General features: G+C 34.8%; 1 long non-coding RNA gene across 1 annotated transcript; it reads left to right on the forward strand.

Moving 5' to 3' along the window:
- The first annotated feature begins 4,572 nt into the window (after positions 1-4,572).
- On the forward strand, positions 4,573-23,738 carry LOC124011103. The gene is made up of 2 exons (XR_006834548.1): positions 4,573-4,687; positions 23,014-23,738. It is a non-coding gene; the product is annotated as an uncharacterized LOC124011103 (long non-coding RNA).
- The last annotated feature ends 408 nt before the right edge of the window (positions 23,739-24,146 follow it).

Here is a 24,146-nt window from a genome sequence, read left to right on the forward strand (position 1 = left end):
TCAAACTCCAGGGTTGTACATAATAGAACTACAAACGCTAGAGCAGTCACATTACAGAACTTCAAACTCCAGGGTTGTACATAATAGAACTACAAACGCTAGAGCAGTCACATTACAGAACTACAAACTCCAGTGTTGTACATAATAGAACTACAAACGCTAGAGCAGTCACATTACAAAACTACAAACCCCAGGGTTGTACATAATAGAACTACAAACGCTAGAGCAGTCACATTACAGAACTTCAAACTCCAGGGTTGCGCATAATAGAACTACAAACACTAGAGCAGTCACATTACAGAACTTCAAACTCCAGGGTTGTACATAATAGAACTACAAACGCTAGAGCAGTCACATTACAGAACTACTAACCCCAGGGTTGTACCTAATGTACTGAACCAAAATATAAACACAAACATGCAACAATTTCAAAGATTTTACAGTTCCAGTTCATAGAAGGAAATCAGTCAATTGAAATAAATAAATTATTCCCTAAACTATTGATTTCACATGACTGGGCAGTGGCGCAGCTGTGGGTGGGTCTGGGAGAGCATATGCCCACCCACTTGGAAGCTAGGTCCACCCACTCGGGAGTCAGGCCCAGCCAATCAGAATGAGTTTTTCCCCCAAAAGGTCTATTATAGACAGAAATACTCCTCCCCTTCCACTCCTCAGATGATCCCGCAGGTGACGAAGCCGGATGTGGAGGTCCTGGGCTGATGTGGTTACATGTGGTTGTGAGGCCGGTTGGGCGTACTGCCAAATTCTCTAAAGCGACTTTGGAGGCGGCTTATGGTAGAGAAATTCTCATTCAATTCTCTGGCAACAACTCTGTTGGGCATTCCTGGAGTCAGCATGCCATTTGCACACTCCCTCAACTCGAGACATCTGTGCATTGTCGTGACCAAAATAAAAAGGTGGCCTTTATTGTCACAAGCACAAGGCTCACCTATGTAATTATCATGTTGTTTTGAGAGAAACATTTGTTTTTGTGCGTATGGAACATTTCTGGGATCTTTTATTTCAGCTCATGAAACATGGGACCAACACTTTACATGTTGTGTTTATATTTTTGTTCAGTATAGAACTCTAGAGCAATCACATTACAGAACTACAAATCCCAGAAGCATCACAAAAAAAAAAAAACTATAAGCCCACTCTCTAGAAAGAGCAGGCATGGTATATCTTTTTCACATTTTAAGTGTAACCTTTGTTTAACTAGGCAAGTCGGTTAAGAACAATTTCTTATTTACAATGACGGCCTACACCGGCCAAACCCAGACGGCGCTGGATCAATTATGCGCGTACCTATGGGACTCCCAATCACTGTCAGTTGTGATACAGCCTGGAATCGATCCAGGGTCTGTAGTGACGCCTCAAGGACTGAGATACAGTGCCTTAGACCGCTGTGCCACTCGGGAGCCCAGTATAGATGAGGATAATGTGAAGGATAATGTCTGTCATCCCCCATCCAGAAAGAGAAGGCTGTGTAGATCATGTCTGTTATCCCCCCCACCCAGAAGGAGAAGGCTGTGTAGATAATGTCTGTCATCCCCCCCACACCCAGAAAGAGAAGGCTGTGTAGATAATGTCTGTCATCCCCCCACCCAGAAAGAGAAGGCTGTGTAGATAATGTCTGTCATCCCCCCACCCAGAAAGAGAAGGCTGCGTAGATAATGTCTGTCATCCCCCATCCAGAAAGAGAAGGCTCTGTAGATAATGTCTGTCATCCCCCCACCCAGAAAGAGAAGGCTCTGTAGATAATGTCTGTCATCCCCCCACCCAGAAAGAGAAGGCTCTGTAGATAATGTCTGTCACCCCCCACCCAGAAAGAGAAGGCTCTGTAGATAATGTCTGTCATCCCCCCACCCAGAAAGAGAAGGCTGTGTAGATAATGTCTGTCATCCCCCCACCCAGAAAGAGAAGGCTCTGTAGATAATGTCTGTCATCCCCCCACCCAGAAAGAGAAGGCTCTGTAGATAATGTCTGTCATCCCCCCACCCAGAAAGAGAAGGCTCTGTAGATAATGTCTGTCATCCCCCCACCCAGAAAGAGAAGGCTCTGTAGATAATGTCTGTCATCCCCCCACCCAGAAAGAGAAGGCTGTGTAGATAATGTCTGTCATCCCCCCACCCAGAAAGAGAAGGCTGTGTAGATAATGTCTGTCATCCCCCATCCAGAAAGAGAAGGCTCTGTAGATAATGTCTGTCATCCCCCATCCAGAAAGAGAAGGCTCTGTAGATAATGTCTGTCATCCCCCATCCAGAAAGAGAAGGCTGTGTAGATAATGTCTGTCATCCCCCCATCCAGAAAGAGAAGGCTGTGTAGATAATGTCTGTCATCCCCCCATCCAGAAAGAGAAGGCTGTGTAGATAATGTCTGTCATCCCCCCACCCAGAAAGAGAAGGCTATGTAGATAATGTCTGTCATCCCCGCCCCCACCCAGAAAGAGAAGGCTATGTAGATCATGTCTGTCATCCCCCCACCCAGAAAGAGAAGGCTGCGTAGATAATGTCTGTCATCCCCCCATCCAGAAAGAGAAGGCTCTGTAGATAATGTCTGTCATCCCCCCATCCAGAAAGAGAAGGCTGTGTAGATAATGTCTGTCATCCCCCATCCAGAAAGAGAAGGCTTTGTAGATAATGTCTGTCATCCCCCCACCCAGAAAGAGAAGGCTCTGTAGATGTCTGTCATCCCCCATCCAGAAAGAGAAGGCTGTGTAGATAATGTCTGTCATCCCCCCACCCAGAAAGAGAAGGCTCTGTAGATAATAATGTCTGTCATCCCCCCACCCAGAAAGAGAAGGCTCTGTAGATAATGTCTGTCATCCCCCCATCCAGAAAGAGAAGGCTCTGTAGATAATGTCTGTCATCCCCCATCCAGAAAGAGAAGGCTCTGTAGATAATGTCTGTCACCCCCCACCCAGAAAGAGAAGGCTGTGTAGATAATGTCTGTCATCCCCCCATCCAGAAAGAGAAGGCTGTGTAGATAATGTCTGTCATCCCCCCATCCAGAAAGAGAAGGCTGTGTAGATAATGTCTGTCATCCCCCCATCCAGAAAGAGAAGGCTCTGTAGATAATGTCTGTCATCCCCCCACCCAGAAAGAGAAGGCTCTGTAGATAATGTCTGTCATCCCCCCACCCAGAAAGAGAAGGCTCTGTAGATAATGTCTGTCATCCCCCCACCCAGAAAGAGAATGCTGTGTAGATAATGTCTGTCATCCCCCATCCAGAAAGAGAAGGCTCTGTAGATAATGTCTGTCATCCCCCCACCCAGAAAGAGAAGACTCTGTAGATAATGTCTGTCATCCCCCATCCAGAAAGAGAAGGCTGTGTAGATAATGTCTATCATCCCCCCATCCAGAAAGAGAAGGCTCTGTAGATAATGTCTGTCATCCCCCCATCCAGAAAGAGAAGGCTGTGTAGATAATGTCTGTCATCCCCCCATCCAGAAAGAGAAGGCTCTGTAGATAATGTCTGTCATCCCCCCATCCAGAAAGAGAAGGCTGTGTAGATAATGTCTGTCATCCCCCCACCCAGAAAGAGAAGGCTGTGTAGATAATGTCTGTCATCCCCGCCACCCAGAAAGAGAAGGCTGTGTAGATAATGTCTGTCATCCCCCCACCCAGAAAGAGAAGGCTCTGTAGATAATGTCTGTCATCCCCCCACCCAGAAAGAGAAGGCTGTGTAGATAATGTCTGTCATCCCCCCATCCAGAAAGAGAAGGCTCTGTAGATAATGTCTGTCATCCCCCCACCCAGAAAGAGAAGGCTCTGTAGATAATGTCTGTCATCCCCCATCCAGAAAGAGAAGGCTGTGTAGATAATGTCTGTCATCCCCCCACCCAGAAAAGAAGGCTGTGTAGATAATGTCTGTCATCCCCCCACCCAGAAAGAGAAGGCTGTGTAGATAATGTCTGTCATCCCCCCACCCAGAAAGAGAAGGCTCTGTAGATAATGTCTGTCATCCCCCCCACCCAGAAAGAGAAGGCTGTGTAGATAATGTCTGTCATCCCCCCACCCAGAAAGAGAAGGCTGTGTAGATAATGTCTGTCATCCCCGCCACCCAGAAAGAGAAGGCTGTGTAGATAATGTCTGTCATCCCCCCACCCAGAAAGAGAAGGCTCTGTAGATAATGTCTGTCATCCCCCCCCACCCAGAAAGAGAAGGCTGTGTAGATAATGTCTGTCATCCCCCCATCCAGAAAGAGAAGGCTCTGTAGATAATGTCTGTCATCCCACCCAGAAAGAGAAGGCTCTGTAGATAATGTCTGTCATCCCCCCATCCAGAAAGAGAAGGCTGTGTAGATAATGTCTGTCATCCCCCCACCCAGAAAAAGAAGGCTGTGTAGATAATGTCTGTCATCCCCCCACCCAGAAAGAGAAGGCTGTGTAGATAATGTCTGTCATCCCCCCCACCCAGAAAGAGAAGGCTCTGTGAGATAATGTCTGTCATCCCCCCGACCCAGAAAGAGAAGGCTGTGTAGATAATGTCTGTCATCCCCCTGTACCCAGAAAGAGTAGGCTACTGTAGATATACTGCTGTCATCCCCCTGTACCCAGAAAGAGACTATGCTGTCCACAAGAAGGAGGAGAAGAAAACTGTAGAAGGCAGCAGCGAAGGAGAACGCAGAGGCTGAAGCTGCTGAGGAGAACCACTCTGAGAACGGAGATGCCAAGACCAACCAGGTAATATACATTACTATACTGTACACTACTGTACTATATACTGCTATACTGTCCACTACTGTACTGTACTACATACTACTGTACACTACTGTACTATATACTGCTATACTGTCCACTACTGTACTGTACTACATACTACTGTACTATGTACTGTCCACTACTATACTGTACTACATACTACTGTACACTACTGTACTATATACTGCTATACTGTCCACTACTATACTGTACTACATACTACTGTACACTACTGTACTATATACTGTACACTACCATACTGTACTGCATAATACTGTACTATATACTGTACACTGCCATACTGTACTGCATACTACAGTACTATATACTGTACACTGCAATACTGTACTGCATACTACTGTACTATATACTGTACACTGCCATACTGTACTGCATACTACTGTACTATATACTGTACACTGCCATACTACTGTACTGCCATACTGTACTGTATACTGTACTATATACTGTACACTGCCATACTGTACTGCATACTGTACTGTACACTGCCATACTGTACACTGCCATACTGTACTGTATACCACTGTACTATATACTGTACACTGCCATACTGTACTGTATACCACTGTACTATATACTGTACACTGCCATACTGTACTGTATACCACTGTACTATATACTGTACACTGCCATACTGTACTGTATACCACTGTACTATATACTGTACACTGCCGTACTGTATACCACTGTACTATATACTGTTCACTGCCATACTGTACTATATACTGTACACTGCCATACTGTACTGTATACCACTGTACTATATACTGTACACTGCCGTACTGTATACCACTGTACTATATACTGTACACTGCCATACTGTACTGTATACTACTGTACTATATACTGTACACTGCCATACTGTACTGTATACCACTGTACTATATACTGTACACTGCCATACTGTACTGTATACCACTGTACTATATACTGTACACTGCCATACTGTACTATATACTGTACACTGCCATACTGTACTGTATACCACTGTACTATATACTGTACACTGCCATACTGTACTGTATACTACTGTACTATATACTGTACACTGCCATACTGTACTGTATACCACTGTACTATATACTGTTCACTGCCATACTGTACTATATACTGTACACTGCCATACTGTACTGTATACCACTGTACTATATACTGTACACTGCCATACTGTACTGTATACTACTGTACTATATACTGTACACTGCCATACTGTACTGTATACCACTACTATATACTGTACACTGCCGTACTGTATACCACTGTACTATATACTGTACACTGCCATACTGTACTGTATACTACTGTACTATATACTGTACACTGCCATACTATACTATATACTGTACACTGCCATACTGTACTGTATACCACTGTACTATATACTGTACACTGCCATACTGTACTGCATACTACTGTACTATATACTGTACACTGCCATACTGTACTGTATACCACTACTATATACTGTACACTGCCATACTGTACTGTATACTACTGTACTATATACTGTACACTGCCATACTGTACTGTATACCACTGTACTATATACTGTACACTGCCATACTGTACTGTACACCACTACTATATACTGTACACTGCCATACTGTACTGTATACCACTGTACTATATACTGTACACTGCCATACTGTACTATATACCACTGTACTATATACTGTACGCTATACTATATATTTATATTAACAAACAATTGGTCCCCCAAAATATGTGTCCCTCCGTTGAATTTCAAAATCCCGACGTGACCCTCGAGCCAAAAAGTTTGCCCACCCCGTCTTAAAGTAATGATGTCGTTTCTCTTTGCTTATTTGAACGGTTCTTGCCATAAGATGGACTTGGTCTATTACCAAACAGGGTATATTCTGTTTCCTACCTTGTCACAATACAACTGATTTATGGAACGCCGTTTGGGTCTTTGCATGTGAAAAAAGATACACTTCAAAGAACACTATTTGACGTGTCAAATAAGCTTGTTGACAAATCAGAGCGAGTGACGTTTGAAACGCTATTAGCGCGCACCCCGCTAACTAGCTAGCCATTTCACATCGGTTAAACCAGCCTCATCTCGGGAGTTGATAGGCTTGGAGTCATAAACAGCTCAATGCTTGAAGCACAGCGACGAGCTGCTGGCAAAACGCACTAAAGTGCTGTTTGAATGAATGCTTATGAGCCTGCTGGTGCCTATCATCGCTCAGTCAGACTGCTCTATCAAATTATAGACTTAGTTATAACATAATAACACACAGAAATACGAGCCTCCTGGTGCCTACCACCGCCCAGTCAGACTGCTCTATCAAATTATAGACTTATAATATAATAACACACAGAAATACCAGCCTCCTGGTGCCTACCACCGCTCAGTCAGACTGCTCTATCATATCACGGATTTAATTATAACATAATAACACACAGGAATACGAGCCTTTGGTCATTAATATGGTCGAATCCGGAAACTATCATTTCGAAAACACAACATTTATTCATTCAGTGAAATACGGAACTGTTCTGCATTTTATCTAACGGGTGGCATCCATCAGTCTAAGTATTGCTGTTAAATTGCACAACCTTCAATGTTATGTCATAATTACTTAAAATTCTGGCAAATTTGTTCACAACGAGCCATGCGGCCCAAACTGTTGCATATACCCTGACTCTGCGTGCAATGAATGCAAGAGAAGTTAATATTGCCTGCTATCCTGGATTTCTTTTAGCTAAATATGCAGTTTTAAAAATATATACTTGTGTATTGATTTTAAAGGCATTGATGTTTATGGTTAGGTACACGTTGGAGCAACGACAGTCCTTTTTCGCGAATGTGCACTGCATCGATTATATGCAACGCAGGACACACTAGATAAACTAGCAATATCATCAACCATGTGTAGTTAACTAGTGATTATGATTGATTGTTTTTTACAAGATAAGTTTAATGCTAGCTGGCAACTTACCTTGGCTTACTGCATTCGCATAACAGGCAGGCTCCTCGTGGAGTGCAATGAGAGGCAGGTGGTTAGAGCGTTGGACTAGTTAACTGTAAGGTTTCCAGATTGAATCCCGAGCTGACAAGGTACAAATCTGTTGTTCTGTCCCTGAACGAGGCAGTTAACCCACTGTTCCTAGGCCGTCATTGTAAATAAGAATGTGTTCTTAACTGACTTGCCTAGTTAAATAAAGGTGATGTCAAATAAATAAATTAAATAAAGTTGTGAAAAAAAAACATCCAGATCGGGGTCCAAAAATAGCGATTTCCGATTGTTATTAAAACTTGGAATCGGCCCTAATTAATCGGCCATTCCGATTAATCGATCGACCTCTATACTTTACACTACTATAATGTACACTGCTATGCTATACACTTCTATACTGTACACTACTATACACTACTATACGGTACACTACTATACTGTACACTAATATACACTACTATTCTATACACTTCTATACACTACTATACTATACACTATTATACACTACCTTACTATGCTGTACACTAATATACACTACTATACTATACACTATTATACACTACTATACTATACACTATTATACACTACTATACACTTCTATACTATACACTACTATACTATACACTAATATACACTACTATACTATACACTATTATACACTACTATACTATACACTATTATACACTACTATACTATACACTACTATACTATACACTTCTATACTATACACTACTATTCTATACACTATTATACACTACTATACTATACTCTACTATTCTATACACTACTATTCTATACACTACTATACTATACACTACTATACTATACACTTCTATACTATACGCTACTATACTATACACTATTATACTATACACTTCTATACTATACACTACTATACACTACTATTCTATACACTATTATCCACTACTATACTATACACTTCTATACTATACGCTACTATACTATACACTACTATACACTTCTATACTATACACTACTATTCTATACACTATTATACATTACTATACTATACGCTACTATACTATACACTATTATACACTACTATACTATACACTTCTATACTATACACTACTATTCTATACACTATTATACACTACTATACTATACACTTCTATACTATACACTATTATACACTACTATACACTACACTTCTATACTATACACTACTATTCTATACACTATTATACTATACACTATTATACACTACTATACTATACACTACTATACTATGCACTATTATACACTCCTATACATTACGATACTATACACTCCTATACATTACTATACTATACACTACTATACTATACACTACTATACTATACACTACTATACTATACACTACTATATTATACACTACTATACACTACTGTACTATACACTACTATACACTTCTATACTATACACTTCTATACGAAACGCTACTATACTGTACACTACTATACACTACTATACTATACACTACCATACTATACACTACGATACACTACTATACTATACACTACTATACTATACACTACTATACTATACGCTGCTATACTATACAATACTATACACTACCATACTATACACACAATACTATGCTCTAATTTACTATACACTGCTATACTATACACTACTATACACTACTATACACTTCTATAATACACTACTATACTATACACTACTATACTATACACTACTATACTATACACTACTATACACTTCTATACTATACACTTCTATACTATACTATACACTACTATACTATACACTTCTATACTATACACTACTATACTATACACTTCTATACTATACACTACTATGCACTTCTATACTATACACTACTATACTATACACTACTATACACTTCTATACTATACACTTCTATACTATACACTACTATACTATACACTACTATACTATACACTACCATACTATACACTACTATACTATACACTACTATACACTTCTATACTATACACTACTATACACTTCTATACTATACACCACTATACTATACACTACTATACACTTCTATCCCATACACTACTATACTATACACTTCTATCCCATACACTACTATACTATACACTACTATACACTACCATACTATACACTACCATACTATACACTACTATACACTTCTATACTATACACTACCATACTATACACTTCTATACTATACACTATATACTATACATACTTCCATACTATACACTTCTATACTATACACTTCTATACTATACACTACCATACTATACACTACCATACTATACACTACTATACTATACACTACCATACTATACACTACTATACTATACACTACTATACTATACACTACTATACTATACACTTCTATACTATACACTACCATACTATACACTACCATACTATACACTACTATACACTACTATACTATACACTTCTATACTATACACTACCATACTATACTATACACTACTATACTGTACACTACACTACTATACACTTCTATACACTACACTTCTATTCTATACACTACTATACTATACACTATTATACACTACTATACTATACACTACTATACACTACTATTCTATACACTATTATACACTACTATACTATACACTACTATTCTATACACTACTATTCTATACACTATTATACACTACTATACTATACACTTCTATACTATACGCTACTATTCTATACACTTCTATACTATACACTACTATTCTATACACTATTATACATTACTATACTATACACTACTATACTATACACTATTATACACTACTATACTATACACTACGATACTATACACTATTATACACTACTATACTATACACTTCTATACTATACACTACTATTCTATACACTATTATACATTACTATACTATACGCTACTATACTATACACTATTATACACTACTATACTATACACTTCTATACTATACACTACTATTCTATACACTATTATACACTACTATACTATACACTTCTATACTATACACTATTATACACTACTATACTATACACTACTATACTATACACTACTATACTATACTACTATACTATACACTACTGTACACTACTATACTACACACTACTATACACTACTATACTATACACTACTATACTATACACTACTATAATATACACTACTATACTATACTCTGCTGTATTATTCACATCTTTACACTGCTATACTATACTATCCATTACTATACTATACACTACTATACTATACACTACCATACTATACTATACATTACTATACTATACACTACTATACTATACACTACTATACTGTACACTACTGTACACTACTATACACTACTATACTATACACTACTATACTATACACTACTATACTATACATTACTATACTATACACTACTATACTATACACTACCATACTATACTATACATTACTATACTATACACTACTATACACTACTATACTATACACTACTATACTATACACTACTGTACACTACTATACACTACTATACACTACTATACACTACTATACTATACACTACTATACTATACACTACTATACTATACACTACTGTACTATACACTACTGTACTACTATACACATACTATACACTACTATACTATACACTACTATAATATACACTACTATACTATACATTACTATACTATACACTACTATACACTACCATACTATACACTTCTATACTGTACACTACTAAACTACAAACCTCTATGCTAATCACTAATAATAATAATAATAATATATGCCATTTAGCAGACGCTTTTATCCAAAGCGACTTACAGTCATGTGTGCATACATTCTACGTATGGGTGGTCCCGGGAATCTCCGCAGTAGCCAGTAAGAGTGCGGACTAAGGTACAATTTGAGGGTACTTAAGCCAGTGAGAGAGCACTTACATTTCACAATAATAATAATAATTATTAATAATAATAATAATTATTACAGTATGGCACAGTGAAAGTGTGACTGGGGAATGTTAGATGTGATAAAATAACCACACTACTAAACTACAAATCTCTATGCTAATCACTACTAAACTACAAACTTCTATGCTAATCACTACTAAACTACAAACCTCTATGCTAATCACTACTAAACCATACACTAATAAACTACAAACCTCTATGCTAATCACTACTAAACCATACACTAATAAACTACAAACCTCTATGCTAATCACTACTAAACTACAAACCTCTGTGCTAATCACTACTAAACCATACACTACTAAACTACAAACCTCTATGCTAATCACTACTAAACCATACACTACTAAACTACAAACCTCTATGCTAATCACTACTAAACTACAAACCTCTATGCTAATCACTACTAAACCATACACTACTAAACTACAAACCTCTATGCTAATCACTACTAAACCATACACTACTAAACTACAAACCTCTATGCTAATCACTACTAAACTACAAACCTCTATGCTAATCGCTACTAAACCATACACTACTAAACTACAAACCTCTATGCTAATCACTACTAAACTACAAACCTCTATGCTAATCACTACTAAACCATACACTACTAAACTACAAACCTCTATGCTAATCACTACTAAACTACAAACCTCTATGCTAATCACTACTAAACTACACTTCTAATTATATACACTATTATATACTATATACTATACACTACTATACACTTCTATTATATGCACTACTATACTACACACTACTATACACTACTATACTATACACTACTATACTATACACTACTATACTATACTCTGCTGTATTATTCACATCTTTACACTGCTATACTATACATTACTATACTATACACTACCATACTATACTATACACTACTATACTATACACTACTATACTATACATACACTACTATACTATACACTACCATACTATACTATACATTACTATACTATACACTACTATACACTACTATACTATACACTACTATACTATACACTACTGTACACTACTATACACTACTATACACTACTATACTATACACTACTATACTATACACTACTATACTATACACTACTATACACTACTATACACTACTATACTATACACTACTATACTATACACTACTATACACTACTATACTATACACTACTATACTATACACTACTATACACTACTATACTATACTCTGCTGTATTATTCACATCTTTACACTGCTATACTATACACTACTATACACTACTATACTATACACTACCATACTATACTATACATTACTATACTACACACTACTATACACTACTATACTATACACTACCATACTATACTATACATTACTATACACTACTATACACTACTATACACTACTATACTATACACTACTGTACACTACTATACACTACTATACTATACACTACTATACTATACACTACTATACTATACACTACTATACTATACACTACTATACTATACACTACCATACTATACTATACACTACTATACACTACTATACTATACACTTCTATACTATACACTACTATACACTACTATACTATACACTACCATACTATACACTACCATACTATACACTTCTATACTATACACTACTATACACTTCTATACTATACACTACTATACTATACACTACTATACACTTCTATACTATACACTTCTATACTATACACTTCTATACTATACACTACTATACACTTCTATACTATACACTACTATACTATACACTACTATACACTTCTATACTATACACTTCTATACTATACACTACTATACTATACTATACACTACTTTGCTATACACTACTATACTATACACTACTATACTATACACTACTATACACTTCTATACTATACACTACTATACACTTCTATAATATACACCACTATACTATACACTACTATACACTTCTATACTATACACTACTATACTATACACTTCTATCCCATACACTACTATACTATACACTACTATACACTTCTATACTATACACTACCATACTATACACTACCATACTATACACTACCATACTATACACTACTATACACTACTATACACTTCTATACTATACACTACCATACTATACACTACTATACACTTCTATACTATACACTACTATACTATACACTACTATACTATACACTACCATACTATACACTACTATACTATACACTACTATACTATACACTTCTATACTATACACTACCATACTATACACTACCATACTATACACTACTATACACTTCTATACTATACACTACTATACACTTCTATACTATACACTACCATACTATACACTACCATACTATACACTACTATACACTTCTATACTATACACTACTATACACTTCTATACTATACACTACTATACTACACACTTCTATACTATACACTATTATACACTATTATACTATACACTACTATACTATACACTATTATACACTACTATACTATACACTTCTATACTATACACTACTATACAATACACTATTATACACTACTATACTATACACTTCTATACTATACACTACTATACTATACACTACTATACTATACACTACTATACTATACACTACTATACTATACACTTCTATAATATACACTACCATACTATACACTACCATACTATACACTACTATACTATACACTTCTATACTATACACTATTATACACTACTATACTATACACTACTATACTATACACTATTATACACTACTATACTATACACTTCTATACTATACACTACTATACAATACACTATTATACACTACTATACTATACACTACTATTCTATACACTACTATACTATACGCTTCTATACTATACGCTACTATACTATACACTATTATACTATACACTTCTATACTATACACTACTATTCTATACACTATTATACATTACTATACTATACACTACTATACTATACACTACTATACTATACACTACTATACACTACTATACACTACTATTCTATACACTATACTATACACTACTATTCTATACACTACTATTCTATACACTATTATACACTACTATACTATACACTTCTATACTATACGCTACTATACTATACACTTCTATACTATACACTACTATTCTATACACTATTATACATTACTATACTATACACTACTATACTATACACTACTATACACTACTATACTATACACTACGATACTATACACTACGATACTATACACTATTATACACTACTATACTATACACTTCTATACTATACACTACTATTCTATACACTATTATACATTACTATACTATACGCTACTATACTATACACTATTATACACTACTATACTATACACTTCTATACTATACACTACTATTCTATACACTATTATACACTACTATACTATACACTTCTATACTATACACTACTATTCTATACACTATTATACACTACTATACTATACACTATTATACACTACTATACTATACACTACTATACTATGCACTATTATACACTCCTATACATTACTATACTATACACTCCTATACATTACTATACTATACATTACTATACTATACACTACTATACTATACACTACTATACTATACACTACTATACTATACACTACTATACACTACTGTACTATACACTACTATACACTACTATACACTTCTATACTATACACTTCTATACGAAACACTACTATACTGTACACTACTATACACTACTATACTATACACTACCATACTATACACTACTATACACTACTATACTATACACTACTATACACTACTATACTATACACTTCTATACTATACACTACCATACTATACACTACTATACTATACACTACTATACTATACACTACTATACTATACACTACTATACTATACACTACTATACTATACACTACTATACTATACACTACTATACTATACACTACCATACTATACACTACCATACAATACACTACTATACACTACTATACTATACACTACTATACACTTCTATACACTACTATACTATACACTTCTATACTATACACTACTATGCACTTCTATACTATACACTACTATACTATACACTACTATACACTTCTATACTATACACTTCTATACTATACACTACTATACTATACACTACTATACTATACACTACCATACTATACACTACCATACTATACACTTCTATAATATACACTACTATACACTTCTATACTATACACCACTATACTATACACTACTATACACTTCTATCCCATACACTACTATACTATACACTTCTATCCCATACACTACTATACTATACACTACTATACACTTCTATACTATACACTACCATACTATACACTACCATACTATACACTACCATACTATACACTACCATACTATACACTACCATACTATACACTTCTATACTATACACTTCTATACTATACACTTCCATACTATACACTTCTATACTATACACTTCTATACTATACACTACCATACTATACACTACTATACTATACACTACTATACTATACACTACCATACTATACACTACTATACTATACACTACTATACTATACACTTCTATACTATACACTACCATGCTATACACTACCATACTATACACTACTATACACTACTATACTATACACTACTATACTATACACATCTATACTATACACTACTATACTATACACTACCATACTATACTATACACTACTATACTATACACTACTATACTGTACACTACACTACTATACACTTCTATACACTACACTTCTATTCTATACACTACTATACTATACACTATTATACACTACTATACTATACACTACTATACACTACTATACACTACTATTCTATACACTATTATACACTACTATACTATACACTACTATTCTATACACTACTATTCTATACACTATTATACACTACTATACTATACACTTCTATACTATATGCTACTATACTATACACTTCTATACTATACACTACTATTCTATACACTATTATACATTACTATACACTACTATACTATACACTATTATACACTACTATACTATACACTACTATACTATACACTACGATACTATACACTATTATACACTACTATACTATACACTACTATACACTTCTATACTATACACTTCTATACGAAACACTACTATACTGTACACTACTATACACTACTATACTATACACTACCATACTATACACTACTATACTATACACTACTATACACTTCTATACTATACACTACCATACTATACACTACTATACTATACACTACTATACTATACACTACTATACTATACACTAATATACTATACACTACTATACTATACAATACTATACCATACTATACACTACCATACTATACACTACTATACACTACCATACTATACACTACTATACACACACTACTATGCTCTAATTTACTATACACTGCTATACTATACACTTCTATACTATACACTACTATACTATACACTTCTATACTATACACTACTATACTATACACTACCATACTATACACTACTATACACTTCTATACTATACACTTCTATACTATACTATACACTACTATACTATACACTACTATACTATACACTTCTATACTATACACTACTATACTATACACTACTATACTATACACTACTATACTATACACTACCATACTATACACTACCATACAATACACTACTATACACTACTATACTATACACTACTATACACTTCTATACACTACTATACTATACACTTCTATACTATACACTACTATGCACTTCTATACTATACACTACTATACTATACACTACTATACACTTCTATACTATACACTTCTATACTATACACTACTATACTATACACTACTATACTATACACTACCATACTATACACTACCATACTATACACTACTATACACTTCTATACTATACACTACTATACACTTCTATACTATACACCACTATACTATACACTACTATACACTTCTATCCCATACACTACTATACTATACACTTCTATCCCATACACTACTATACTATACACTACTATACACTACCATACTATACACTACCATACTATACACTACTATACACTTCTATACTATACACTACCATACTATACACTTCTATACTATACACTTCTATACTATACACTTCCATACTATACACTTCTATACTATACACTTCTATACTATACACTACCATACTATACACTACCATACTATACACTACTATACTATACACTACCATACTATACACTACTATACTATACACTACTATACTATACACTTCCATACTATACACTACCATACTATACACTACCATACTATACACTGCTATACACTACTATACTATACACTTCTATACTATACACTACCATACTATACTATACACTACTATACTGTACACTACACTACTATACACTTCTATACACTACACTTCTATTCTATACACTACTATACTATACACTATTATACACTACTATACTATACACTACTATACACTACTATTCTATACACTATTATACACTACTATACTATACACTACTATTCTATACACTACTATTCTATACACTATTATACACTACTATACTATACACTTCTATACTATACGCTACTATTCTATACACTTCTATACTATACACTACTATTCTATACACTATTATACATTACTATACTATACACTACTATACTATACACTATTATACACTACTATACTATACTATACACTACTATACTATACACTACGATACTATACACTATTATACACTACTATACTATACACTTCTATACTATACACTACTATTCTATACACTATTATACATTACTATACTATACGCTACTATACTATACACTATTATACACTACTATACTATACACTTCTATACTATACACTACTATTCTATACACTATTATACACTACTATACTATACACTTCTATACTATACACTATTATACACTACTATACTATACACTACTATACTATACACTACTATACTATACTATACACTACTATACTATACACTACTGTACACTACTATACTACACACTACTATACACTACTATACTATACACTACTATACTATACACTACTATACTATACACTACTATAATATACACTACTATACTATACTCTGCTGTATTATTCACATCTTTACACTGCTATACTATACTATCCATTACTATACTATACACTACTATACACTACTATACTATACACTACCATACTATACTATACATTACTATACTATACACTACTATACACTACTATACTATACACTACTATACTATACACTACTGTACACTACTATACACTACTATACTATACACTACTATACTATACACTACTATACTATACACTACTATACTATACATTACTATACTATACACTACTATACTATACACTACCATACTATACTATACATTACTATACTATACACTACTATACACTACTATACTATACACTACTATACTATACACTACTGTACACTACTATACACTACTATACTATACACTACTATACACTACTATACTATACACTACTATACTATACACTACTATACTATACACTACTGTACTATACACTACTATACACTACCATACTATACACTACTATACTATACACTACTATAATATACACTACTATACTATACTATACATTACTATACTATACACTACTATACACTACCATACTATACACTTCTATACTGTACACTACTAAACTACAAACCTCTATGCTAATCACTAATAATAATAATAATAATATATGCCATTTAGCAGACGCTTTTATCCAAAGCGACTTACAGTCATGTGTGCATACATTCTACGTATGGGTGGTCCCGGGAATCTCCGCAGTAGCCAGTAAGAGTGCGGACTAAGGTACAATTTGAGGGTACTTAAGCCAGTGAGAGAGCACTTACATTTCACAATAATAATAATAATTATTAATAATAATAATAATTATTACAGTATGGCACAGTGAAAGTGTGACTGGGGAATGTTAGATGTGATAAAATAACCACACTACTAAACTACAAATCTCTATGCTAATCACTACTAAACTACAAACTTCTATGCTAATCACTACTAAACTACAAACCTCTATGCTAATCACTACTAAACCATACACTAATAAACTACAAACCTCTATGCTAATCACTACTAAACCATACACTAATAAACTACAAACCTCTATGCTAATCACTACTAAACTACAAACCTCTGTGCTAATCACTACTAAACCATACACTACTAAACTACAAACCTCTATGCTAATCACTACTAAACCATACACTACTAAACTACAAACCTCTATGCTAATCACTACTAAACTACAAACCTCTATGCTAATCACTACTAAACCATACACTACTAAACTACAAACCTCTATGCTAATCACTACTAAACCATACACTACTAAACTACAAACCTCTATGCTAATCACTACTAAACTACAAACCTCTATGCTAATCGCTACTAAACCATACACTACTAAACTACAAACCTCTATGCTAATCACTACTAAACTACAAACCTCTATGCTAATCACTACTAAACCATACACTACTAAACTACAAACCTCTATGCTAATCACTACTAAACTACAAACCTCTATGCTAATCACTACTAAACTACAAACCTCTATGCTAATCACTACTATACACTTCTATTATATGCACTACTATACTATACACTACTATACACTTCTATTATATGCACTACTATACTACACACTACTATACACTACTATACTATACACTACTATACTATACACTACTATACTATACTCTGCTGTATTATTCACATCTTTACACTGCTATACTATACATTACTATACTATACACTACCATACTATACTATACACTACTATACTATACACTACTATACTATACTATACACTACTATACTATACACTACTATACTATACACTACCACACTATACTATACATTACTATACTATACACTACTATACACTACTATACTATACACTACTATACTATACACTACTGTACACTACTATACACTACTATACTATACACTACTATACTATACACTACTATACTATACACTACTATACACTACTATACACTACTATACTATACACTACTATACTATACACTACTATACACTACTATACTATACACTACTATACTATACACTACTATACTATACTCTGCTGTATTATTCACATCTTTACACTGCTATACTATACACTACTATACTATACACTACCATACTATACTATACATTACTATACTACACACTACTATACACTACTATACTATACACTACCATACTATACTATACATTACTATACACTACTATACACTACTATACACTACTATACTATACACTACTGTACACTACTATACACTACTATACTATACACTACTATACTATACACTACTATACTATACACTACTATACTATACACTACTATACTATACACTACTATACTATACACTACCATACTATACTATACATTACTATACTATACACTACTATACACTACTATACTATACACTACTATACTATACACTACTATACACTACTATACTATACACTACTATACTATACACTACTATACTATACACTACTGTACTATACATTACTGTACTATACACTACTATACTATACTATACATTACTATACTATACACTACTATACACTACCATACTATACACTTCTATTATATGCACTACTATACTATACACTACTATACACTACCATACTATACACTACTATACACTACCATACTATACACTACTATACACTACCATACTATACACTACTGTACTATACACTACTATAATATACACTACTATACTATACACTACTATACTATACACTACTATACACTACCATACTATACACTACTATACACTACCATACTATACACTACTATACTATACACTACTATAATATACACTACTATACTATACTATACATTACTATACTATACACTACTATACACTACCATACTATACACTTCTATTATATGCACTACTATACTATACACTACTTACTATACACTACCATACTATACACTACTATACACTACCATACTATACACTACTATACACTACCATACTATACACTACTATACTATACACTACTATAATATACACTACTATACACTACCATACTATACACTACCATACTATACACTACTATAATATACACTACTATACTATACATTACTATACTATACACTACTATACTATACACTACTATACACTACCATACTATACACTACCATACTACACACTACTATACACTACCATACTATACACTACTATACTATACACTACTATAATATACACTACTATACTATACTATACACTACTATAATATACACTACTATACACTACCATACTATACACTACCATACTATACACTACTATACACTACCATACTATACACTACTATACTATACACTACTATAATATACACTACTATACTATACTATACATTACTATACTATACACTACTATACTATACTCTGCTGTATTATTCACATCTTTACACTGCTATACTATACATTACTATACTATACACTACTATACTATACACTACTATACTATACACTACCATACTATACACTACTATACTATACACTACCATACTATACACTACTATACTATACACTACTATAATATACACTACTATACTATACTATACACTACTATACACTACTATACTATACATTACTATACTATACACTACTTTATAAACCGGGTGTTTTGACATTTGAATGCTGATTGGCTGACATCCGTGGTATATCAGACCTATACCATGGGTATGAGAACATTTATTTCTACTCTAATTATGTTGGTAACCAGTTTATAATAGCAATAAGGCACCTCGGGTGTTTGTGATATACGGCCAATATACCACTGCTAAGGGCTGTATCCAGGCACTCTGCGATGCCTTGTGCGTACAAACAGCCCTTAGCTGTGGTATATTGGCCGTATATCACACCCCCTCGGGCCTTACTGCTTATGTACACTACTAGGAGGAACTAGAAAGACATCATGGACTGTAGAGGACCTGATGCTGGTCATAAAGACATCATGGACTGTAGAGAACCTGATGCTGGTCATAAAGACATCATGGACTGTAGAGGACCTGATGCTGGTCATAAAGACATCATGGACTGTAGAGGACCTGATGCTGGTCATAAAGACATCATGGACTGTAGAGGACCTGATGCTGGTCATAAAGACATCATGGACTGTAGAGAACCTGATGCTGGTCATAAAGGGACATTAGAAGACATTGGTCAGCTTGATGGCAGAGATAAGCTCCTGTTTTAGGATGAGAAACTACCAACAGGAATGTCAGGTTGCTCTACTGACCTCTAACCTCTGACCCTGCAGATGGAGGATGCTCCCGAGGCGGAGAAGGAGGAAGCCAAGTCTGAGTAGCAACACTGCCGAACCCTGACCCCTAACCTCCGACGCCCCCCCCCAGTGTTCGTGGTCCCCCTCCAAGGCGTATTGTTAACAGAGGAATATTTTTATCAGTGATTTTATAAGTATACTATCTACTATCCGTACAGATTTTTAGCACAAAGCGAAGCTGAGTAATATAATGCAGATCTGCAGTGGTCATATCAACAAAGTGTCTGCAGGCAAGATGAACACACTAAAATGTTTTTTAATGAAACAGCATTTGATGATTGTGTAAGAAGCAAAGCGCGTCCCGTCACATAGTGAGTTGTGTTCCTGTGCCCCCCTCCTCCACAGTTGGTTCTCCTAGGGTTCTCCCTTTAGTCCTGGTTTATTAACGGTTCTCCCTGGCGTTCCCTTGCTTTGTCTAAATGTTCCTGTTTTTACATGAAACATGTTCTAAGCGTGTTAAAAGTGTGTTGTCCAATAAGAAAGAGGAAGAGGATCATGAGAAACATTCTGGACAGTGACGTGTGTGTCTCCTAGGCGACCCTGTAACAGTGACATGCATGTGTCTCCTAGGCGACCGCAGTAGTGTGTGACAGCTCTCCATCTTGCTGGTTTTTTAAACACATGTTGTTGTTTTTTAGATGAGCGGTTCTCTGTGTCTGATGTTCTGGAATTCTCCAATAAAACAAGTCCTGTGAATTTTCCTCAAAACTTTGTTGTCATTATTACATCTCGTTGGGTCTTAATTCTAGTTTTTATTATGTGTGAAGGCTGTTGCAGTTATGTTTTAGTTCTATTGTAGTTCTGTTGTGGCTTCAGCTCCTGACCAGTCCAGCAGGAAACACATTAATCCTACTCTTGGATTCTCCATTGATCTGTTTAGTCCAGGACGAGGCACGACAGTGTTAATGTTAACCCCCTTTTTCCTCACAGCTGCTCTGTTAGTTAAAATGCTCTATGGCAGTGTATAGACACAGAAAAGCCTGGGTCAACGCATTTTTAACATGAATACTTTACCTCTGAGGTAAATCTACCAAGTGATACCTTTGACAAAATAAATACAAAGAGGGAAGGAAGAAGAAACGATTATTTGAAGAACAGGCTCCATTTTG

Source organism: Oncorhynchus gorbuscha, linkage group LG23 (genome assembly GCF_021184085.1).
Source record: "Oncorhynchus gorbuscha isolate QuinsamMale2020 ecotype Even-year linkage group LG23, OgorEven_v1.0, whole genome shotgun sequence".
Classification (NCBI taxonomy): Eukaryota; Metazoa; Chordata; class Actinopteri; order Salmoniformes; family Salmonidae; genus Oncorhynchus; species Oncorhynchus gorbuscha.